The sequence below is a fragment of the Vipera ursinii genome (genome assembly GCF_947247035.1).
Source record: "Vipera ursinii genome assembly, chromosome: 2".
NCBI classification, from domain to species: Eukaryota; Metazoa; Chordata; class Lepidosauria; order Squamata; family Viperidae; genus Vipera; species Vipera ursinii.
In genome coordinates, this window is record NC_139513.1 from 244,605,010 (window position 1) to 244,631,279 (window position 26,270).

Consider the following 26,270-nt stretch of genomic DNA (forward strand, 5'->3'; position numbering starts at 1 on the left):
TTTTTACAGGCTATTAAAGCAATATATCAAAAGCAAACGGCACAAATAATTGTTAATGGTAATTTAACAGAAATTTGTAAAATTGAAGAAGGAACAAGGCAGGGATGCCCTTTATCACCATTGTTGTTTGTTCTAACACTGGAAATATTATTGATTAAAATACGTGAATCAAATAATATAAAGGGAATTAAAATTAGGCATCAAGATTATAGATTGAGAGCGTTTGCAGATGACTTGGTTGTTACTTTAAGTCAACCTACTCAATCGGTTTTAGAATTACTGGATGTGATAATACAATATGGACAAGTTTCTGGATTTAAAGTTAATAAGGAAAAAACTAAAATATTAACAAAAAATATGACTATAAAACAAAGAGAAGCGTTAGAAAAATCAACAGGATTTGAAATAGTAAAAAAGGTTAAATACTTGGGGGTATATATCATAGCATCGAATGTGAAATTATATAAAAACAATTATGAATTGTTATGGCAAAAAGTTCAAAAGGAGATTTATAGTTGGAAAAAAATTACAATTGTCTTGGTTGGGGAGAATAGCAGCCGTGAAGATGAATGTCTTACCAAAATTTTTATTTTTGTTCCAAATGATACCAATACTTAAGAAAGACGCAAATTTAAATGAGTGGCAAAAAGGTATTAATAAATTTATCTGGGCAGGAAAAAGACTGAGAGTAAAGCTTAAAATAATGCAAGATGCACGTGAGAGAGGGGGTTTGAAGATGCCCAATTTGAGATTATATTATGATGCAGTTGTGTTATCAACAATTAGTGATTGGTTCAATTTAATGGATGAAAGAATATTGAATATTGAGGGGTATGATTTATTGTATGGATGGCATGCGTGTTTATTTTATGACAAAAAGGTGGATAATATTTTTAAGATTCATATCTTAAGGAACACTTTGCTCCAAGTTTGGAAAAAGTACCAATATATATTAAATAATAAAATACCTATATGGGCAATACCTAGACATGCAATAGGAAATATAAATGTGGAGCAGAAACAAGATGTGATTACTTATCAAGAACTTCTTAGGATGGAAGGGAATATTTTGAAACTGAAACCTTTAAATGTTTTAAAGGAAGAAAAGATAGTACAGACTTGGTTTCAGTTTATACAATTACAAGCTAGATGGATAGAAGATTAGAAAATTGGTACAGTAAAAGCTGATGGAAAATTTGATAAAGCAAATTAGAATTCAAAGTCAATCGCATATAAAAAGGTTATATAATGCTCTTATAGAGATTGATTCAGAATCGGAGTTAGTTAAAGATTGTATGATAAAATGGGCTCAGAATATTCAAGAGCCCATAATGATGGATACTTGGGGAAAAAATTGGGTTAGAAATGTAAAATTTACACAAGCACAAAACCTAAGAGAGAATTTTTACAAGATGTTTTATAGATGGCATTTAGATCCTAAAAAGTTAGCATGTATGTATCCAAATCAACCACCTAAGTGTTGGAGATGTGGTAGTGAAGAGGCAACTTATTATCATATATGGTGGACATGTAAAAATGTTAAAGCCTTTTGGATAAAAATATGGTGGATTTTTCAGAAAGTCTTTAAGAAAAAAATAAGATTTACTCCGCAGCTATTCCTATTGGGGATTATTTCGGATTGTACTGTTATAGAAACTAAATTAATGTTACACTTGATAACGGCAGCCAGACTGTTGGTGGCACAACATTGGAAGAAAGAAGATTTACCTACAATGGAACAATGGATACTTAAAGTAATGGACGTAGCTGAAATGGCAAAAGTTTCAGCATATTTGAAAGAACAGTCACAAGAAAAATATATTTTGGAATGGAAAAAATGGATTGATTATATTCAGAACAAATATGGGACTAAAAAGTTTCAAATAGTATATGAATAATTTTTACAATTATTATAATTATTTTAGTTTTTTTATAAGGGAGTTAAAGGGTAGAAGGTTTGTTAACGTTGTAATAGATATTTAGCATATGTTTGCACAAGATTGCTATATGTAATACCCTGTATTCTGCTTTGGGAAGCCGGGGAGGGAGGGAAGGAGGGAGGGTTGATGGGGAGGGGGGGTTATTATTAAAAATTTTGTAAAACTTTTCAATAAAAAAAGGAATTTCATATACAAATAGTTAATCAAAAATTGCCAATCTAGGCTGTGAACAAAGCCTGGAAAACTCAAATTCTAGGCAACCAACTGGGAGTAGTAAAGTTTCTTTTTTAAAAAGAGAAGGATCTATACAAGGAATTTCCAATTTAGCAAATTTAATTTAATTTAATTTAATTTAATTTATTAATATTTCTATACCGCCCTTCTCCCGAAGGACTCAGGGCGGTGTACAGGGCAAGAATAAAACACAGAATTACAAAAGTTAAAAAGTAATTAAATACATGCCCATTAAAAAACAGTTAATACATAATAAAAACCCCAATAAAATAACAGCAAAAATCCCACCAATCCCCCCTAAGGCCAGGCCGGCTTGTTCGAACAAGTATGTTTTTAGATCGCGGCGAAAGGAGCGGAGATCGGGCGCCGTCCGGAGCTCAACCGGTAACTGGTTCCATAGTTCCGGGGCGCCCACAGAGAAAGATCTCCCCCTGGGGGCCACCAATCTACATTCTCTGACCGGTGGCACCCTGAGGAGGCCCTCTCTGTGGGAACGCACAGGGCGGAGGGAAGTTGATGCCGGCAGCAGGTGTTCCCTAAGGTACTCTAGACCCCTGCCATGTAGGGCTTTAAACACCATTACTAGTACCTTTAAATCTTGTAGATTTCCATGACTGGCAGGGGTATTCTGGAAGTTGAAATTCATAAGTCTTAAAATTGCCAAGGTTGGACACACCTGGTTTGCACCATTTTGCAAGTGTGGGGGGGAGGATGTTTTAGGGGTTTTGGGGGGGGGTGTTGCTTCTTATTATGAGGGGTAGGACCTTGTTTTCTTACTCTGACTCCTGTCCAGAAAGACACATACCCATCTATAGAGGTGTTGGAGAAGCAAAAGGAAATAGCCATCTAAGAAAAAAAAAACACCTCTAGATTTGGTTGGTGAAAGAGTTTGATTTGGAACTGAGGGTTAGGTAATCACAATTGATATTGTGTAGTGGGTCTTGACTGCATGGCGAGACAAAGGTGATGCACTCAGCAAGGCAGCTCTTTATTGGTTGTAGTGCCGGATTGAACAATAGGGGTTACCTGTACCCCTTATATACCTGGCCAGGTGCACTGGCAGCCAATCCTTACTTGGGTTTTCCCGCCAGCTGCATCCCAGCCAATCCTGTCACAGCACAGTGCCCCCTGATGGTTACAATGAGCTGCTGCTTGTATTCTATTTATCCCCATACATAACACCCCTTCCCCCATAAAAAAAACAATAAACAATTTTATTTTTTAACACATGCTTCTGTGTGGTTGTAGGTGCATTGCGTCCTTCCTTACGACCTTACATAGTCCTCCAAATAGGCAGGTGGCCTATGAGCCCTGCTTGACCATCTCAGGGTTTGCTCTCCTCCCTGGACAGCTGAGTCATAGGTTGAGACCTGGCTCTGGGCTCTGGAAGCCACATCGTCCTGGTGATTCAGAGCCTGTTGTTCCAGCTGCTGTTCCAACCTGCTAATAGTCTCTGGCATCAGTACCCTGTCCTTGAGATTCTCCTCCTCCCCAGGGCCCATTGTTTGTGGTTGGGTGGATTGGTTGCCGGGTGAACTTTCAGGAACCCGCTTTCTGATTTGGTCCATGTGTCTTCTGACCTGACGAGCCCCCTCAATCTCAACAATGTAAGACAACAGCCCTGTTCTTTCAATCACCTCCCCCTGAATCCACACATGTACAGGCCCATAGTTCCTGACCCAAACCAGGTTCCCCGTGTGTAGTTCCCTGGGGGGTAAGGTTGTTCTATGTCTGTGGCCACTCTGTCAGGTTGGAGTCATTCCAACTTTGTGATGAGACGTCTGCCCCCCGCAGTTCTGCTGGGCTCTTGCCTGTGGTTGTGCACAGAGTGGTGTGTTGTGCCAGAAGAAATTGGGCCAACCTCTGATGCCAGTCTCCACTGATGATGCATCTCAACACATCCTTGCTCATCCTCACCATACGTTCTGCTTGCCCATTAGACGACGGGTGAAAGGGCACAGAGGTGACGTGTCTAATCAAGTTGGCCCTCGTGAAATCCTGGAAATCAGCAGATGTGATTTGTGGGCCATTATCCAAAACTATCATATCAGGAAGACCATGTGTAGCAAAGAGTCCCCTGAGTGCCTGGACCATTTTGGCTGTGGTCATACTCATCACTGGTACTACCTCTAGCCATTTGGAGTAACTGTCTACTACTACTAGGAAAGTTTGACCTTGAAACGGGCCAGCATAATCTATATGGACTCTGGACCATGGGTTATGTGCCACCTCCCACTTGTGTACTGGTGCGTGTAGCTGTTCTGGCCTAGATCTTTGGCATGTGTAACAACCTGCTACCTGTTCCTCAATAGCCTTGTTCAGGCCCGGCCACCACAAATAACTCCTGGCTAAGGCTTTCATCCTGACTATGCCAGGGTGTCCCTCATGTAGTGACTGTAAGACCTTGTCCCTAAGTTTCTCTGGAATGATGACTCTGCTACCCAATAATAGGCATCCCTTGTAAAAAGACAGCTCATGTCTCCTCGTGAAGAATGCCTGGAATTCCAGGCCTGGACTCCTTTCTTGCCACCCTGAAACTACCTATGCCTGTACTCTGCTGAGGACCTTATCTGCTGTGGTAGTGGCAGCAATGTCCTTAGCATGGAGTGGGCATTCTGGGAGATCCTGGATTGCCGTAATCTGTTCAGCAGGTGCTGGATCCGGTTCTGTAGTGGCTAATGGTAATCTGCTTAATGCATCTGCATGGCCCATATCCTTTCCTGGTTTGTGTACCAGTTTGCACGAATATGCTGAAAGGAATATGGACCACCTCATCATTCTGGGGGATAGAATTTGTGGGGATTGCTTGTCAGTCGTGAACAACCCCAGCAGAGGCTTATGGTTTGTGAAAATAGTGAATTCCCTGCCATATAAGTAATCATGAAATTTCTTGACCTCCATCACTATTGCCAGGGCCTCCTTATCTATTTGGGTGTAATTCCTCTCTGGCCTTGACAGTGTCGGAGTAATAAGCGATAGGCCTCTGCTCCCCATTGTCGTCTATGTGACTTAGGACAGCACCCACTCCATAAGGGGATGCATCACATGTGATGCAGATGGGTTTGGTTTCAATAAAATGTGTAACAGTGGAATTGCAGGACAATAGGTCTTTTAAATTCCTAAAACTCTGCTCGTGGACCTTGATCCAATTCCAAAGAGTTTTTTTGTCCAAGAGCCTGTATAACGGCTCAGAAATTGCTGCTTTGTGGGATAAGAAAGCGTGATAGAAATTAAGCAACCCCAGGAAGGCTTGCAATTCTGCTTTGTTTTTTGGGGTAGGAGCCATTTTAATTGCTCTTACCTTTGAATCAGTAGGATGAATTCCTTTGGCATCAATTCTGAACCCCAGGAATTCAGTTGATGCCACTCCAATACTGCATTTATACTTCTTAAGTTTCAGCCCTGCAGAACGGAAGCTGCTTAACACAGCCTGCAACCTGTCAGCCAGGACCTCCTCAGAATCTCCAGCAATGAGGACACCATCAAAGTATGGGCATACTCCAGGTATGCCCTTCACATCACCTCCTGAAAGATTCCAGGAGCCACAGAAACACCAAACTGTAAACGGTTAACTCTGAAGGCTCCTCTGTGTTTCACGATCATCTGCGCATCTGCCGTCTCCCTGGTAACTGGGAGCTGCTGATACACTTGCACCAAATCGAGCTTGGCAAAGATGGCGCCACCCTGGAGTGCAGAGAGGACGTGTCTCACCGTCGGAACCGGGTAAGCATGCAGATTTAGGGCCCGGTTCACCATGGCCTTATAATCCGCACAAATTCTAACTTCCCCGTTGGCTTTGAGTGGGGTGACTATTGGGGTCTCCCACTCTCCCCCGTCCATGGGTTCTAACACCCCTTGATCCACTAATTTATCCAGTTCGTCTCAATCTTGTGCTTGAGAGCGAAGGGAACTCTACGGGGTTTTATTCTTACGGGGAGGATGTTGGGGTTCAATTTAAACTTAATTGGGGGCCCTGTGTATTTACCCAGCTTGCCATCAAATACATCTGCAAATGTTTTGCAGATGGATTCGAGGCTTTTGGTCTGGGTGCTATGGATTCCCGAGATCCCTATTCCCAGAGCCTGAAACCAATTTAGCCCCACTAAACTGGTCCTCCAGCCCTTGGCTACCAGGACGTCCAAAGGACCCTGGAAGTTCTTGAACCCCACTAACATGGTGGCCACCCCCTTAACTTTAATGGGTGCATGCTGGAAATCCGCTAGCTGAATGTTGGTGGGCTTCAAAGGAGCCCACCGTTTGCTCCGACTGCAAACTGCTCTAAATGTATCGCTAGAAATGATGGAGACTGCGGATCCGGAGTTGAGTTCCATTTTGCAAGGTACCCCTTGCAACTGGACCTCTAATGTGATTTTTGGTGTGAGAACCTGGTGAATGTCCGTGTGTGACACGGTCACCTTGTTCCCATGTAATTTGGTCGGAGAGGGCTGAGGAGAATTGAGATGAGGGGACTCAGTAACTTTAGGCCAGGCGTCCACCGATTGAAGTTCGTGCAAGTTGTCCCGCGTGTGATTTCGGCAGATGACTGTGATGTGTCCTGTCTTACCGCAGGACCGACACTTAATGGATCTGAACTTGCAGGTCGCCCTCGGATGGTTTCCCCCGCAGCTAGCACATTTTTGAGTGGTTTCTTTGCAGTGGCAGCTTGTGCATTTGCTAGTCATTGGTGTCTTCCGCTGGCTTCCATTGTTGTTGCGCCACGTTTTCTGTCTTCCTTGCTTTTGATGCATGGCATCAATCTCAGCCTCCGCTGCCGCTTCTCCGCTTCTGCCATCTACAGCCTCTCCATGATGAATGGAACCGCTTGGGCTACTGGATCATGTTTGATGGGTCGCGTTCAGCTTCGCTGGCCAAGATCTCATCCTGAGCATCTTGTAGTGTGATTGTCGGCCAGGCATATACACACTGCTGCAGTCGCTTGTCCTAGAGCCCACTGTTGTGATTCAGGGTCAGCCTGTGGGTTCGGCAGTTGGGTCGGACGATTCAGAGGAGGAGGAGGGGGGTGTTGGAGAGGTTGCTAAGGGGGTTGGAGAGCTTGCTGATGAGAGCCCTCAGCCAGGCCCCTCCCACCTGGTCACGACGCAGACCCAGCTGTGTGAGCCTGACAGCGTGGATGAAGATGACCCACAGCTGGCCCTGTTCAAGGACACCCGACGCAGGAGGCAGTCAATCAGGAATAAACAGAGGAAGGCAATGGGGCACCTCGGAAGGAGGCAGAGAGAAGCCACGCCCTGAACTGTATAAAAGGGGAATGCGTGGGAGGGCTGGTTTGCTGAAGGCAACCGCTTGAATAGCTCCTATTTCATGGTTTGTGTCTTGTTCTGTTTGCTTTTGTATCCATAAATTTGGCAGGCTTAGTTCCAGCCTCTTGCCTTCTTGTAAAAGGGGTTGTCCCTGCCTTTTCTGCAGGGCCGGTAGCAGGCTGGTACAGAACACCCACACACCAAACGATCCTGCAAACTTTCTTCTAAATTAGTAAAATTTCACAGGCGCGCGGCTTCCTGTAGAACTGCGATAAATTCAGAAGCCGTCTCACCTGGCCGCTGGCACCACTGGTCGAACTGGCCTCGCCACAACAGTTCGGACATTCACGGCTTGAAATGGTTGTTCAGCTTCTCCACGACGTCCTTGTACGACATGGCCTCGATTGCCATCGGTGCGCATAGGTTAACAGCCAGGTCATGGATCACTTTGCTGCTCAGGCAGGTCAGGAATGCAGCTTTCTGGATATCATCAGTGATCCGGTTAGCCCGCAAGAACCCTTCTACCTGACTCAGGTGTGAAGACCATCTCTCGGGATGCCGCATATCGAACGGCAGGACCTGTCCATACTGCGCCATGGTTATCCTGTTTCTGCGCTTTTCTGACTGCAAGCGCCTGCTTAGCTGGGTGAGGAAGATTCGGGGAATTGTTTTTTCCTCCAATCCTTAGTGACTTCAGCCCCTCAGGAGAAACAGGATCCCATCCTTGTCGCCACTATCGTGTAGTGGGTCTTGACCGCATGGCAAGACAAAGGCGATGCACTCAGCAAGGCAGCTCTTTATTGGTTGTAGTGCCAGATTGAACAATAGGGGTTACCTGTACCCCTTATATACCTGGCCAGGTGCACTGGCAGCCAATCCTTTACTTGGGTTTTCTCGCCAGCTGCGTCCCAGCCAATCCTGTCACAGCACAGCACCCCCTGATGGTTACAATGAGCCGCTGCTTGTATTCTATTTATCCCCATACATAAGAATTGATAACTTCCCAGCTTTCCTAGGGAAGTTTGGGGTCAGAATCTGTAGTTGTCTGAATAATGGCAAGATAAATTTTCTTAAAATTTTATCACTTTTTGCATTAGTGACAGGTCTCTTCAATTCACTTCCATTTTTCTTCATTATTGTCCAGTAGAAACAAGTATCTACATGGAAAGAAATACAAAGAAAGTAAGATCAAAAATTAAGCATAGATTTAGACTGAGATGTGTATAGATATAGCTTTTAAATTGCACCAAATAGAATGAGTTAGATTTTATGACATTTTACATGCCAAAAAGAAGAACAGAATGACAGCGTTGGAAGGGACCTTGGAGCTCTTCTAGTCCAACCCCCTGCTTAAGCAGGAAATCCTGTCCCATTTCAGATAAATGATTGTCCAATCTCTTCTTTAAAATATCCAGTGTTAGAGCACCCACAACGTCTGGAAACAAATCATCCCACTGATTAATTGTTTTAACTGTCAGAAAATTTCTTCTTAGTGCTAAGTTGCTTCTGTCCTCTCTTCGAGGTCCTTTGGAAAATAGGTTGACAACCCTCTTCTTTGTGGCAGCTCATTAGATATGGGTCCACTGCTATCATACCACCCCTAGTCCTTTTTTTTCATTAAAAGAAAAGGAAAAAGATTTGTGGACTTCAACTTCCAGAATACCCCATAGCTGGCAGGGTTATTCTGGGAGTTGAAGTCCACAAATCTTGAAGTTGCCAAGGTCAGACATTCCTGGTGTAGATTTTACCTGATTAAAACAGTACAGTTGCTATAAATATGGGTCCCCACAATTACTTTGAGTTATGCAAAAATGTATACTTATGATTACAACATCCCGACATTTCCAGTAGATCAGACATGTCAAACATAAGGCTGGATCTTGCCCACGAAGTGGTTTTATGTGTCCCGTGAAGCCATCCTGGAAACAGTGAGGGAACGGCTCCCACTGCCTTGGCCCTGGCCCAGAGACCCTCCTTCTGCCAGAGACCCTCAGATCTGTCCCACTCCTGCCCAGGCCTCCATAGGCACCCTTGATGCGAAAGATGTAGAGCTGGCCACGCCCACCCAGGAGGCCATACGCACTCTAGCCACGCCCACCCAGCCCCCTGAGGGCAACCGCAATGCTGATACGGCCCTCAATGAAATTGAGTTTGACACCCCTGCAGTAGATCAAAAGAGCACTGAAAGAGGGTGAACTCCAAACTTTATGCTGCTGGGTTTAGCTGCCAGGTTTTGTTAATCTCTTTCTTTTCTTAGATTTAAAAAATGAATTTATGCTCTTTCCAGAGTAATATTGAAGCAACAATCACACATTTTGCAAAGAAGAAGAATGTGTTAGACTTCTTTATGAATAGAAACAGGTGCATCGTCATGTACCTTCTGATTTCATAATTTATACAGTGTAAGTCTGCAGGGAAGGGCTATAATTGCAGTAAGTGAGGTGAAAATTGCTAGGTAGCACAACCATCTGCATCTTTCTTAATTAGGCAAGTTCATTGCTGATATGCAAACTTTGGGTTAGTCATCTCTAGCATATTTTATCCATCAGACTAAGAACTTCATTTTATAAGAAGATACTTGTAACTAGGGATATACTATTGATATTATACCTTTTTTTCTTTTTACAATCCTGTAATCCCTTTTATCAGGGTGGAATCAGGGCAACTGAATGGACCTGAGCAATTACTGGCCGGATGCCCTTCCTGAAGCCTATGTGCAGTTCACAGCAGATATTTTCTTTTTGTACCCTGATATAGAAACATCTGTTGTTACCTAGGATTGAACTCTTAACCTTTCAAGTGGGAGGTGAGCATCTTCACCTCTAGGCCACCGCACCACTCAAATACCTAATAACCACAAGTAATTAGTTTTTTATATATAGGTTAATATACACAACATTTAGTATGTAAATATATTTGATCTCTCAGTAGCATGGATATCTATTTTCCTTAGACATTATTATGAAACGAAAGATAGAAAATGTAATGAGATTGTTGAGTTTGGAAATAAGTATCCATCATGCATCTGTGACTGCCAAATACCCTATTCACTATATTTAATAACTTCATTTTGCCTGCCTTCTTGTAAATACTTTTATTATTTTTTTGTATGTTAAACTTCAATCTAGATTTTGCAACCAATAAGAATGTGGCAAATATGGCAAAGTTCCTAATATTTCCTCTATTCTATGAATTGCTTGTGTAGAATACTGCATCCAGTTTTGGTCACCACACTATAAAAATAATGTCAAGATTCTAGAAAGAGTGCAGAGAAGAGCAACAAAGATTATTAGGGCCCTGGAGGCTAAATATGTAGAACAGTTACAAGAACTGGGCATGGCTAATCTAGTGAAGAAAAGAACCAGGGATGACATGATAGCAGTGTTCAAATATTTGAGGGGCTGTCATGGACAAGAGGGGGATAACCTATTTTCCAAAGCACTTGAAGGCCAGACAAGGAAGAATGGATGGGAACTGATCAAGGAGAGATTCAACCTAGCAATAAGAAGAAATATTTTGACAGTGAGATTAATCAACTAATGCAACAGATTGCTTTCAGAAGTTGTGGGTGCTTCATCAATGGAGGCTGGAAGAGACTGGAGAAGAGACTGGACAGCCATTTGTCAGAAATGGTATAGGGTTTCCTGCTTGCATAGGGGGTTGAACTAGATGAACTACGAAGTCCTTTCCAACTCTATTATTTTAGGTCCTAAGTTCTAGAAATAATAATTGTACTAGAACAAATGTGTGTTTGGATGGTAAAGTTTAACAGGTGATAGTTGTAGCCCTAGGCCCATTTTCCCAGGCTAGTGCTTCCTAACTGTTTTGTTATTCTCAGTCAGCAAAGCAATGGTTTTTCTAAATCGGGGTTGGTGCTGCAAATCGTATCCACAAGTTTCATGAAGAAAGCCTCAACTCTAAAAATAATATTTAGGACACAAAGCCCCCTAAATTCTCAAATCTTTCAGGATCAGAAGCATTACAGATACTTTTAGACGCTCAACATTCATGCAAAATTAATTCCAAAGCTGAAAGTTTGAGATGGACATTATATAGAGTACAAACTTGATAGATTCATTGGGCATTTTCTACCAGCAGGTAACATTGTGAAATCAAGAAAGAAGTCATTCATAGCTTCAATTCCACTTTTATTCTTCTTGCTAGATTTATTGTTACAGGAGAGAAGTTACATGGATAACTTACATACTTGTAAAACACTGAATAAGTAAACTGCCTCTACTCACTTGCTCAGTTTGATTTTGATGAGCAGGAAGAGCTAAGCAAGAAATCATTTTTATGGTATTAAAAATCTTGATAAAATCCTTTAGAGAAAATTTAAATGTTTTCTCCCACTCCATCCCCATCAGTTCATGCTTAGAAAACTAGTTATTTTTTTAAAAAAACCTGAATATAAGAAAGATAAGTATTGCATATATGCCTCAGAAATAAGAATATAATCCTATCATTTTTCAGAAAAATATAATCTATAATGTTCAAGGTTCTGATAAATGGAATTTTACTCATTCAGGCATCAAATTGGAGATTACATTCTTCCTTTATTCTAGACAGGGAGAGAGAGTAGCACAGATTTTATGTTGCTGGGAATCAGCCAGGAAGCGATGTTTTATAAGATGGGATGGTTCAAACAATTTTGCAAAGAGCAGGAGACAAAGAATTCATTTTACATTAAACTGGTTCCCTTGGCAACAGAAAAAGAAGAAAAAACAAGATGTTTTAGAAAGAGTTCAAGGATCTCTTTAGCTGTCTTGTGATATAGCATATTTCTGTCTAATTTCTATTTAAATCACATAAGGACAAAACAAATTTTGTAATACAACATTACAAAATCATTGTCAATTTTATTTTTAGACACATACAAAGACACAAGCATCAGTTTTGAGTAAATTATACTTTTGGTAATAATTTTCAAATGTCAAAGAAAACTGTTCCATACTTGAAAATAAGATAAAAATAGACTTTAATAACTATCTAATTTAATCCTTTCTGGAATTTACTTAAGTGGACTCAACCAGTAGTGTTTTTTCCTTGACCTTCTCTTCATTTCCAAATTCTAGCTACCAAAAGGAAATATCATTTATTCTGGTTTTGTTTTCTTCTCCTCTTCAAGGTACATATAAACCATCAGTCTCAATCCACTAAGTGAATTGCAGAATTCTCCTCTATGGTCAGCATCCTGCATAGTTCTTGTCTTAACGTTTCATTCCAAATATCTAAAGACCACTTCATTTCTTTCCATAGCAACCTCACTTAAGTAATGGAATGATATGTTTGCCTCTGGCAACCAGATAAATTTTCCAGGATGAATCAAAATGCCAGCAATAGAAATTCACATTTATGAGATCAATTCATATATTCTAATTTATTTATATTTATTCTAATTTTATTACTTTTATAAATAACTCAAAGCAGTGGACATACTATACATAATATGCCTTCTTCCTCCTATTTTCCCCATAACAATAATCATGTGAGTGAGTTGGATTGAGAGGGACTGGTACAAAGCTACCCAGTCGACTTTCAGGTTTAAGGTGGGACTGTAGGCTTGGTATACAATATTCCTACAGAAGTTATAACTGGTGGAGAGTACAACAGCCTCAGAAAAAGTGCTTTACAACCTGTACTTGCACTCATGGCCATTGTACCACCTCGGCAGTCCCATGATCACAATTTGGGCACTTGGCAACTAGACCTCATTTATGACCGATCGTAGCATCTTGTAGTCTTGCGGCCATGATTTTCAACCCCATTGGGGAAGCTGTATTCATTGAAAAATTATGTGATTTGCTTAATAATCTCATGATTCACTTAACAACCACAGTGATTCTCTTTACAACCATAGTAAAACAATAGTTGTAGAACCATGTCTGTTCGACCGCACTGATTTATTGTGGAAATTCTGATCCCAATTGTGCTAGTAAGTCAAGGAGTACCTGTAACTGAAATGAATCCATTATTCAGAGTCACCAAATGGAGGCTTTCTCAGTAGGTGGAGTCCTTGGTGTTCTCTGAGTTTGGTTGTTTGGTTGCTTGTTTTTTGTATTGGAGAAGATTCCTGGGAATACCATGGAATGTTAAGAGAACAAATAGAACAGTTTAGTCCAGTGTTCTGACTCAAGACACAAAGGACCTGGCTCAAATTAATATGAGAAATGTATAATCTGAACACAGGTTTTTTTTTTTAAAAAAAAAGAGGGGGAAAAGGACAACCAGCACCAAGGTGAATAGACTGAATTATAACTGCTACGAATGCATCGTTGGAAAATCTGAAGGAGCAGTTTGATCATTTGGAGTAAAATCTATTAATGTGGTCACTAATAATTAAAATTGACTTGGCACATAATTATCATCAATCATCAATGTTATATGCATAAGGAAGTATGGTCATAAACCTGCAGCTAGGTTCTTGTGAAAGATTGCTAAACAATTTCTCCAAGATTTTTGGAAAAATTCAATAACAATAACTGATGAACCAGACATTGCCTCCAAAAACTATTTGCTGAAATAAATAGTGAAATAAAGCAAAATACAGTGTACAATCCCCTTCATGGATTACTGCCTTGTCGTGGTGAAGAGGCTTGCGTAATTCAATGAAGCTATGAGGTATGCCATGCAGGGCCACCCAAGACAGAAAGGTCATAGCAGAGAGTTCTGACAAAACGTGATCCACTGGAGAAGGAAATGGCAACCCACTCAAGTATCTTCGCCATGAAAACCCTATGCACAGTACCTAAAGGCAAAACAATATGACGCTGGAAGATGAGCCCCTCAGGTCGGAAGGCATCCAATATGCTACTGGGGAAGAGCAGAGGGCTAGTACTAGTAGCGCCAGAAAGAATGAAGCGACTGGGCCAAAGCCGAAAGGACGCTCAGCTGTGGATGTGTCTGGTGGTGAAAGGAAAGTCCGATGCTGTAAAGATTTTTTCTCCATAGGAACCTGGAATGTAAGATCCATGAATCAAGGAAAGCTGGACGTGGTCAAACAAGAGATGACAAGACTGAACATCGACATCTTAGGTATCAGCGAACTAAAATGGACAGGAATGGGTGAATTTAATTCAGATGACCATCAGGTATACTACTACAGGTAAGAATCCCTCAGAAAAAATGGAGTAGCCTTCATAGTCAATAAAAGAGTAGGAAAAGCAATACTGGGATACAATCCTCAAAATGACAGAATGATCTCAGTTTGAATCCAAGGTAAACCATTCAATATCACAGTAGTCCAAGTCTATGCCCCAACCACCAGTGCTGAAGAGGATGAAATTGACCGGTTCTATGAAGCCCTACAGCACCTTATAGAACTAACACCAAAAAATGATGTCCTTGTCATCATGGGGGATTGGAATGCTAAAGTAGGAAGCCAAAAAATAACTGGAATAACAGGCAAGTTTGGCCTTGGAGTACAAAATGAAGCAGGGCACAGGCTGATAGAATTTTGTCAAGACAATACGATGGTCATAGCAAACACTCTTTTCCAACAACCCAAGAGACGGTTCTACACATGGACATCACCAGACAGTCAACACAGAAATCAGATTGACTATATGCTTTGCAGCCAAAGATGGAGAAGCTCTATACAGTCAGTAAAAAAAAAGACCAGGAGCTGACTGTGGCTCAGACCATGAGCTTCTCATTGCAATTTTAGGCTTAAACTGAAGAAAGTAGGGAAAAGCACTAGGCCACTCAGGTATGAATTAAATCATATCCCTGTTGAATATACAGTAGAGGTGACAAATAGATTTAAGGAATTAGATCTGATAGACAGGGTGCCTGAAGAACTATGGACAGAGGTTCACAACATTGTGCAACAGGTAGCAACCAAAACCATCCCAAAGAAAAAGAAATGCAAGAAAGCAAAATGGCTGTCTGAGGAAGCTTTGCAAATAGCTGAGGAAAGGAGGGAAGCAAAAGGCAAGGGAGAAAAAGAAAGATACGCCCAATTGACTGCAGAATTCCAGAGAATAGCTAGAAGAGATAAGAATGCCTTCTTAAATGAATAGTGCAAAGAAATAGAAGAAAACAATAGAATAGGGAGGACCAGAGATCTTTTCAAGAAAATTGGAGAGATGAAGGGAATGTTTCATTAAAAATGGGCATGATAAAGGACCAAAATGGCAGGGACCTAACAGAGGCAGAAGAGATTAAGAAGAGGTGGCAAAATTACACAGAAGAACTATACAAGAATGAGCTTAACGTCCCTGGTAATCACAATGAGGTGGTCACTGACCTCGAGCCAGACATCCTAGAATGTGAAGTGAAGTGGGCCTTAGAAAAGCTGAGCAACAAGAAAGCTAGTGGAGGTGGATTGGAAAAGATCAGTTTACATTCCAATTCCAAAGAAAGGCAGTGTCAAAGAATGTTCAAACTATCGCACCATTGCACTCATTTCTCATGCTAGTAAAGTTATGCTTAAAATCCTACAAGCTAGACTCCAGCAGTATGTGGATTGAGAACTACCAGAAGTACAGGCAGGATTTCAAAGAGGCAGAGGAACTAGAGCTCAAATTGCCAACATACGCTGGATCATGGAGAAAGCTAGAGAGTTCCAGAAAAACATCTACTTCTGCTTCATTGACTATGCTAAAGCCTTTGATTGTGTGGATCATAACAAACTGTGGCAAGTCCTTAAATAGATGGGCGTACCAGACCATCTTATTTGTCTCTTGAGAAACCTATATGCGGACCAAGAACCAACAGTGAGAACTGGACACGGAACCACTGATTGGTTCAAAATTGGGAAAGGAGTCCGGCAAGGCTGTATACTGTCGCCTTGCCTATTTAACTTATATGCAGAGCACATCATGAGAAAGGCAGGGCTAGATGAATCAAAAGTTGGAATTAAGATTGCTGGAAGAAACATCAACAACCTAAGATATGCAGATGGTACCACTGGACCATAAGAAAGGCTGAACGACAAAGAATTGAAGCCTTTGAACTCTGGTGCTGGAGAAGACTCCTGCGAGTCCCTTGGACTGCAAGGCGATCAAACCGGTCAGTCCTAGAGGAGATCAACCCTGACTGCTCTTTAGAAGGCCAGATCCTGAAGCTAAAACTCAAATACTTTGGCCATCTAATGAGAAGGAAGGACTCACTGGAGAAGAGCCTAATGCTGGGAAAGATTGAGGGCAATAGAAGAAGGGGACGACAGAGAATGAGGTGGCTGGATGGAGTCACTGAAGCAGTAGGCGTGAGCTTGAATGGACTCCGGAGGACAGGAAGGCCTGGAGGAACGTTGTCCATAGGGTCGCAATGGGTCGGACACGACTTCGCAACTAACAACAACAACAACAACCACTCTAATGGCAGAAAGTGAAGAGGAACTGAAGAGTCTCTTGTTGCGAGTGAAGAAGGAGAGTGCAAAACTTGGGTTGAAACTAAACATTAAGAAAACCAAGATCATGGCATCCGGCCCTCTCAATTCCTGGCAAATAGATGGGGAAGAAATTGAGGTAGTGACAGATTTTATTTTCCTGGGCTCCAAGATCACTGCAGATGGGGACTGTATCCAAGAAATTAAAAGACGCTTGCTCCTGGGGAGGAAAGCCATGGCAAATCTAGACAGCACACTAAAAAGCCTAGAGACATCACCCTGTCAACAAAAGTGCGTATAATCAAGGCTATGGTCTTCCCAGTTGCAATGTATGGCAGTGAAAGCTGGACCATAAGAAAGGCTGAGTGCCAAAGAATTGAGGCCTTTGAACTATGGTGCTGGAGAAGACTCCTGCGAGTCCCTTGGACTGCAAGGCGATCAAACCAGTCAGTCGTAGAGGAGATCAACCCTGACTGCTCTTTAGAAGGCCAGATACTGAAGCTAAAACTCAAATACTTTGGCCACCTAATGAGAAGGAAGGACTCACTGGAGAAGAGCCTAATGCTGGGAAAGATTGAGGGCAAGAGAAGAACGGGACAACAGAGAATGAGGTGGCTGGATGGAGTCACTGAAGCAGTAGGCGTGAGCTTAAATGGACTCCAGAAGATGGTAGAGGACAGGAAGGCCTGGAGGAACGTTGTCCATAGGGTCGCGATGGGTCGGGCATGACTTCGCAGCTAAGAACAACAACAACAACAGTGTACAATAGTGGAATCTTGCTGTTAATTACCCTGATCAAAAGCTCTAGATATGTAAAAAAAATCATATTGGTTGATTTGGAACTTGTGACTAATCCTTTTACAAAGTATTCAGTAGTAACTGGATTTCCATCAAGGTATATAAAAAGGAAATGAGAAGCAGGATAAAATAGTTTCCACCTACCTGGAAAAAGTTCAGGAAGGACAACAAAGAGGTCAGGAACTAGAAACTAGGAAGAAAAGAGGAGATTGAAGGAAGATGTAATACCACTCTTGAAATACCTGGAAGGATATCAAACTAGAAGAAGCGCCAGACCTGTTCTCTATCATTTCAAAGCTATAGAGCAAAGAATTTGAATTAAAGAATGATAGATTCCAAAATGATTATTAGGAAAAAGTTCTTAACATAATAGTTTGATAGTGGAACCAGTTCCCCAGAGAATAGAGATCCCCTTTCCACTAAATATGTTAGAGCAAAAGCTACAGAAACATTTATATGGAATGCTTACATCTGGATTCCTGCACAGGGCAGAGGTCTGGACTTGATTACCTAAATGTCCCCTTCCAGCACTATTATGATTACTGGATTTTTTTATCTGATTTTCTTTTATGTCATTCCAACATGTGAATTGTTTAAAGGCTCACATAAGTTAATGAACAAGAATATGCACAAATTTAAGATAATTTCACGTAGGGTTGTGCTGCAGTTAAGGGCAAAAGCTTGTCTCCCACCCTGAAAAGCAGGATCCAGAGTTGGGTGGAGGCTCCTAAATTGCCCCCTCTCTTACTCAAAATCCTCTCTCAAGATCAACCTTTTAAATTTATTTTGGGAACTCAGGGTGTTGAAAAGGGTGGTGCTACATGCTGAAAGAGAAGGAGGAAAAGAAGGGAGTTTAAATTAGAAACAGTACTTTTGATGTGTTGTCTGCAAAATATCTTGCGGGGTGGAGAAGGAGAGAGAAGAAACAATAATATTGGATTTAGACTTCAGCAGGTCTGTCTTGTTGCTCATTGAAGTGCAGTCAGGGATAAACTGCTGGAAGCAGCACACTGTTCTCACACGCACACCTGAAACCCACCGAAGGCACGTTAGAAGGAAACTAACCATAACATGAGTCTTTTTCCCTCTGTGCATCTTTTCATCAGGAGAGACGCCTTGATAGCTCTTAATCTCTTGCCCTTTGTTTTGTCATTGGAAAACTGATTTTCCACTGCAGCCCCATCTGCCAGTAAACAGATTACAAAGAGTGGCAGAGACAATCAGCAGTCTGGCTTTACTCTCCATTGGGGACAGCATGCACTCCCAAAAGGATTGCAATATGGAAGGTTTCAGAGATGTCTATGTATTCACTGTCATTGCAATCCCAACTCATTGTTATTGGCTTTCTGAGTTTGATGGCATTCTCTCTTCGAAAAGACAAATCTGTTTTTTTTTCTTTTTTCAATTCATTATTCCCGTTTTCAGATGCCTTCTTTGAGTTAGTTTATGTTACATTTTAATTCTCTGATCCATTTTTCCTATTCATTCTTCCGTTCCTTTCTCTCTTCCTTTCATTATACAATCTAATGTTCTATTTTTGTTTGTAAAGACAATCATTTCTCCATGATTTTACATAGCCTTCAATCCTTGCTCAATTATTCACTGTATTGCTACAGTATGATTTTTTTTTCTGTTCACTGATTAATAATTGCAAATATGCATGTACTATTTTGGGTGTCCCCATCATCCTACATAAAGACCAATTAATAAGTTTTTATCAGTATATTAGGTAGAACTGTATCCTCAATACATTTCACACCTTTTGCACCAATTTACTTATCTCGTTACCAATTTACTTACCTGCTGTAACTAACAGAGTTTGGTGTATCTAAGGGGGAAAGAGGCAGAGACAGAAATAGTAATGGCAGAATCGTGTCTTGCAAGTTATGCTTCTCAGTATCTTGCACAGATTCTGCACAATGTGGATCTTTAAAAAAAAAATCTGAGATTATTTTGTTTGGGTTTTTGATTTTAAAAATGAGTAAATATTAAAAATATCTTAGCACAAAAATATTTTTAAAATAAAAATATTACACGAATATATTTAAGTAAATATCAGTGAAATGTAGTTTTAACATGGATGCTCTATATACTCTTTGTTTTACTCGAGATAAGAGATGAAAGCTGCTTGCTGCATTCAGCCAGTTTGATTGTTAGCTAAAGCACCAGGCTAGAAGCCCAGAGACTGAGTTCTAGTTCCACCATAGGCATGAAAGCTGGGTGGGTGACTTCAGACCAGTCATTCTCTCTCTCAGCTCAACTCACCTGATAGGGTTGTTGTGGTGGGAAAAGGAGGAGGGAGGAATATTGTACATATTTGCCATCTTGAGTTATTTAAAAAAATAATAAAGGCAGGATATAAATTAAATAAATAAAAATAAATAACGTCTTTTAAAGTTTAAAAGCAGTATCGATGCATATTAATGATGGGTTCTTGAAATTAGCAGTAGGCTGGATGAAAGTGAAGAAGTAAAACTTCATCCCAAAAGCATAGTTATTGGTAGTCAAGAAAACCACCTGCTCATATTTTTCCACAAAAGATCAGGCATCCCGGGATCAGCTCTGCTGCTTGATTTTTAGATTTGGCTATCACATTCCATTTCTTTTTTCAGCTGATTTATCTTTTTCGTAAAAAAAAAAGAATGATATTCATAGCTTGCACATATCAGCCAACTTACTTTTGCCTACATTTTGTAGAGAGCTGCCATAGAAGGCAATAATGGATACTTCAATTTTTCCTGATCTGCCAGTTAAAACACCAAGAATTTCTATACTAGCAATTTATAACATTCCTGCCGTTGCTGCAGCAGTCTGAAGACTGTCAGCATCAGGGATATATCACTACAGCAGTGGCTAGATAAGGTTATAAATCATGAATATGGAAATCTTCATTGAGCCTTGTAGCTGGAAGTACATCACGCTTGTCTCAAAAGATTGGTTACTGGTCAGTTTCCAGGCTACGTTAGGGTGGATTTGGTAGCCGAGAAAGCACCATATATGCTGTTCAATTAATAATTAGAGATAATCATTGTAATCAATAATCACTGACGTATTTCATATGAGGTATTCAACCCTTTAATTTCTCAAGCCCACCAGAAACTAAGGTTATCTTACTTAAACCATAAAAGTATAATACAATTGCCTGTTAAAGTACCTATATTAGCATGTAATCAATCATAGCTGTACAGTTTAAGAAATTTATCACATTTTGTCACAAGCTTCCATGTCTTCTATACCATTCAACACAGCTATAAAATATTGTCCCGAGCTTGATGGATTCAGATGCACTGGACCTTTGAAGATCTTTGAATTCACTTCTTTATCTTAAATATTACTTTCTGTTCGTGTTTATCTTGTTTAAAATCTAATAAACTTATTACAAAAAAACTACCTTTGGATTTATTGTGCAAATCATCATCAAGCAAGTAGCTATTCACAAAGTAGTTCCTGGTCACGAAAGAGTCATTTTGGGATTAATGAGATGATTAATACATATAGTATAAATACAGATAATACCTTGGTCTAGAATCATGATAAATTAATTGGTCTATTATAATCGGTCATTTCTGGTGAATTCTGGAGCCCTAAGACAGCATCATAAAACAATTCCCTCACACACACACAAATCCAGGATTTTATTTTTTAAGAAAAAGATTTCTTGACCTTGATCTCAAATATCAAAGATTAGAGCAGTGTTCCAGCGGATGGCAAGTCACAAGTGGTTACAACTGGAGGTTGTTTTTCTTCCATTCACAGTTGTCGAGTATTGACTAATTCTTCTCTTTCACAACAAAAATCCCAGTACCCTTGTGAAAACTTTTTCTTCCCCATAAACTGAACCTGGGCCCATAAATGAGCTAAAGAGGCTCACATTGTCCAAGGTCAAAAACAAGGACAGCATTAAGTAAGAAGGCTTTGAAGTGGTGGTGGCGGGGAGGGAAAGGGGCCTTCCTCAAGAATATGAGTTATTATATAGAAATATTGGCCAATGTAGAAAATCCATCCCTCAATAGGGGTGGAGGCCACAGACACAACCTATTCCCCATTTTGATGCTGCCCTTTCATCAGTCCCTAGGAAGATTAAGACCACTTCACAGATTCACCAGGGAGGGCACACTTAATGACCCACTTTGGGTAAGGATTTAGGTGTTGGAACATTTACATCCCAACAACTCTCTGCCTACGAGCAAATCCTATCATGATTAGGTGAGAAATGAAACCTCTCTGGAGGACGTAGATGGTGTCCCCCTCAGAAACTTGCTCATATTAAAGAAACTACTTGAATAAGCAGTGAAATGTTTCAAACCAACAAGAAAAAAGCCCACTTGCCACAATTCAACCTCCAGACATGATACCATAGTGCTAAAATGTAATAAGTGATACAGTCAAATGTCATTATCAAAGTTATACATTCATATGACAGAAAAAGGAGACATTCATTCAGCCCATTCCTTTAGTGAGAAAAACCCATGCACCTATACATATGAGCATTTCTCCCTCTAGTAGTTGGCAATGTAAACTACACCAGGGATTCCCAACCCCTGGGCCATGGCCTACTACCAGACCATGGCATGTTCTAAACTGGGCCATGGAGAGATGGGCAAGCGTGTGCACGTGAAGCTCCTTTCACATGAGAAAAGGGCATTTACACTCACATGTAAAGCTCCTTTCACATGAGTGGAGCTTCGCCTGTGAATACGAGCACCGTCCATTCAAGTGCCCTCTCCTCACACAAGTGGAGCTTCATGTCTGAGCATAAGCACTTTCCACTTGCACACAAAGCTCCATTTGCGCAAGTAGAACTGTGGGCACGCCACTCCCACAAATTCAGCTGTGCATGTGTGCCTACCACTCACACACTCTGCACACCCAGGGCCAGGCCACCAAGCTGGAAAGGTTGGGGACCGCTGAACTATATAGATGTTGCCAGACTACAACTCCCATCATCTCTTTTAAAATACGTTAGACTGAAGAGAATGACCAAAAAAGATCAATAAAATCTAAGAAAGTGGTTGTGATGATATGGAAGCCCTTATTTATGTGACACACCAACATACGTATAAACAGGGCTGCAGCTTCCATCACATCATTATAGCTGACTTTTTTTTTACTCTTTCTCCCTCTGTAAACACCATTGCCTTTTATTGGAAGGCTTACACCATCAAACCACAGGAGACAATATTACCAGGAATAATATTTAGAGTAGATGTACATGGCCAGAGTTCTTTCTCAGGCGCTCAAACTGAGATGACCAAGCTGTCTCTTAGTTGAATGTTTCTCACGATCCCATTGTGATGATAAAAGTGGTTTGTGTTACTGTAAAATCTGACCTCTGGAAGGACCTGAGAAAAAAAATACTCAAGAAGAAGGTCACATGCGTAAAGAACCACTTGTTTTGTATTATTTCACACTGTTACATAAACTGAAGCCAAAATGAAAATGTTACATCATTCTGTGAGCTTTTTCTGCCAGCACTTGAGCTAATTAATGTTCTTCCCCTTGTACTGCTATCATGTACAGCACTCAGCCTAAATGCACTGTCAGCCCTAGGTCTCCTTGTGCCAAGGACAATGAAGTCTACAGATCGAAGGTAAGTGTGTTTCTCTCAGTGGTCAAGGTTGTGACCTATAGTATGGAGACCAAAAAATGAACTTTCATTCACTTATACCTGCCAAGCCTGCAGTTTAGCATTAATCATTCTGTATTAAAATGCAATTTAGCACAACTTAAGCTTGTGTAATTTATTGGGGATGCTTGATTTATGCTTATTTTATAATATGCTGGTCAATTGCAGAGGAATTTTGAGGATACTCTGAAAAGAAAAAGGAAAGTATTTTATTCCCAAGTGTCCTCTGCTTGCCCTCAGTTAGTCAGTTCAAAAGGATCTTCATCTATCTGGGAACTGGCAAAATAAAAGACCTAGAAATGTAAGGAATTCTAATGATGTAAGATTGCCCAATAGCAATGCTTTGTACTTTTTGATTTTAAGTAACACCAGAATAAAATAGTACTTTAAAAAAAGTCCAGATAGAGAAAAGACTCTATAAAAAACCTATTTCAACATCTATATTTAAACACTATTTTTAACAAGGTTTTGATAATATTCAGGATCAGACTTCTGATGTCCTCCAGGCCAGCTTGCTTGGGAATTCTGAGAACTGCAGTCCAACACATGTGAAGGGAAACAGATTAGCAAAGGCTGTTCTAGAAACAGACTGAACACAAATAATTGTTTACCAAGTGATCTTTCTTTTATATAATTAGACAGGCTCATGGAGAACAGTTCATATTTGAAACTTGTCCCACATGGGAGAAAACTTTCACAACACATCTGCAGTCAATCATAAATCCAGAGGAAAAAAACATTATTTTCCCTTGGGAACATTACCAAAGAGGAGACAATTTGCTACGTTACCACAGTAAATAAGCTAATTATAGAGAAATAATAATCTAACAGTCCAATCAAACAACTGATTAGGTTTTTTTGACCTTGAATGTCTATCACTTGATCAAAAAGTGAATAAGCATCAGCATCTGTAACAAATTGGAGTGATGCCAAATGAAAACATTTGTGTGATGACATAATATGCAAACGCTGTGATTATGTTCCTGTGTCAGGAGGCCTGACGCAAGTACATACTTTATGACAGTTATATGATTGTGTCATTAGGCAGATTGCATTTGCTGCTGCTACAGAAGTCCACAGAAGCATTGGTTACAAACGATAAGACTAATTTGTACTAATTTGTATCTGCAGGGACCTAGCTTCTTCCAAGAGTATGGTTGCAATGTATTTCTTTCTTCAATGAAAAAAGATCTCATCACTGCCATATTGTTATTCTGACCATGAAAGGCACAACTGTTGCATTAGTCAAAACTGGGCAAAGCCTCTCCTGGCCATGGCTTCCACCTGCCAATCTGCCAGGAGCCAAAAGTCCAAGATGACTCCCAAACTGCAGACCTGTTCCTTCAGGGTAGTGCTTTCCCATCAAGAGTCACAAGTTCTCAAATATTTAACAATCAGTAACTCTATCTGCTATGGTTTCATTTTGGCCTGTTCTTTCCCATCCAGAATCTCACTGCCTCTAGATATTCAGACAGGAACTCAACTGTGTCACCAGAGTAAAGGGATAAAGTGGGGTTTCATCAGCATATTCATGATACCGGCCCCTTATCTCATATAGCAATTTCCCATTAAACAGTCAAGGTAGAAGACTGATCCTGTGCATTCCACTAGGGCAGGGGTAGGCAACCTTGGCTCTTTTATGACTCGTGGACTTCAACTCCCAGAATTCCTGAGCCAGCATGAGACTCTTTCACACAGTCAGGGGCACAGGCACAGAATCAGGTATCTAGGGTCTTTCAAAAGGCCAGCAAGGTTAGGGCCAATCTTTTCTCCAGAAGGATATGTTCTATAAGGGCATTTTTGTTGTGTAGGAACATTTTGCTTCCCTCTGCCTATACTATAGGCATTATGTCTGCTGCTTCATCTCCTGGAGACCCTTGGAAAAGCAGAGAACTGCCTAGAATTGAGGTATAGCTAGAGACTGGTCAGGAATGGTTTCTTCAAGGGCTGAAGTCACTCCTTGCTAGTGGCAAGCCAGGTCCTAAGCAAATTCACCTTTCATATTGTCAGGAAAAGCCTAAAGCCTCTTGCAGGCAATCCTTGGTATCTGGGACAGATCATTTGAATAAACCCAATTTTATTGAGCTCACAGACAGTAATCAATCAAAACTGGGCCAGTAAATTATCTGACTTTGAAATAATATTGGATATGTACTGTAGCTTAGCAAGTAGCATTGTTGACAATGTTTACTAGTAAGTTAATGAAACATCTGCATCCCCAAAACTCAATTCTCAAAATATTCTAACAATGCAACTAGATTCTTTGATTTCTATTTGTTTACTTTTCAAATGGGGTTCTATTTGAGGCCTTGTGTCTCTGGTTTTGTGGGCCTCCAGCCTTAAGATTAACATGTTAACCCTACATTTAGGCTAAGCTATTTAGATCCTGGTGTCAGGAAACAAATCTTAACAATTCATTAGAATTTCCAATTATTAAGCCTGGAGTCAGAAGATAATTTTTATCCTCAGTATTGTCACTTCCCAGGGCACTCCAATTCCTCTTTATGGGAATTATTTATTGTCAAAATATTAGACCGTTGATCCATGAAAGCAAATTCTTTGGCTAGATTTACTTATTCCAATCAGCTCTGTTATAAATATACAGTAGGGCCCTAATGGTCATTTATGGGATGACTTCACTATAAGGTCTTCATTTAGGACAACTGAGTCATTCTCAAAAGGGGAGATAGGTGACAGATTTACTGGAGGAAATGTAATGTGATTTTGACTTGGCTTCTTCCCTCTTTGTATTCTTCCACTATTTCAGATTTTAGTTCTAATCCAGGTTAATGATAGTCACCTTTTCTGAGGACCATTTTCAATATTTAAACAATAACAGCCCTCCTTCTCAATCACTCTTCCATCCTCTTGCAGTAAGTGCTCTCAGCTTTACTAACTGGCTACCTGTATTATGATTGGGCAAAGTAAAATAGGTTTTTGTGAAATAAAATGTTTGGAGGTCCACCTTTCATTTATACAGCATTCTTTGTTATATTATACTTTCACAATAACTTAGTTTTTCTTAGTCAAACCAGAGCTGATACTGATGCTGAATGCTTCAATTTAAAAACTCCTACTTC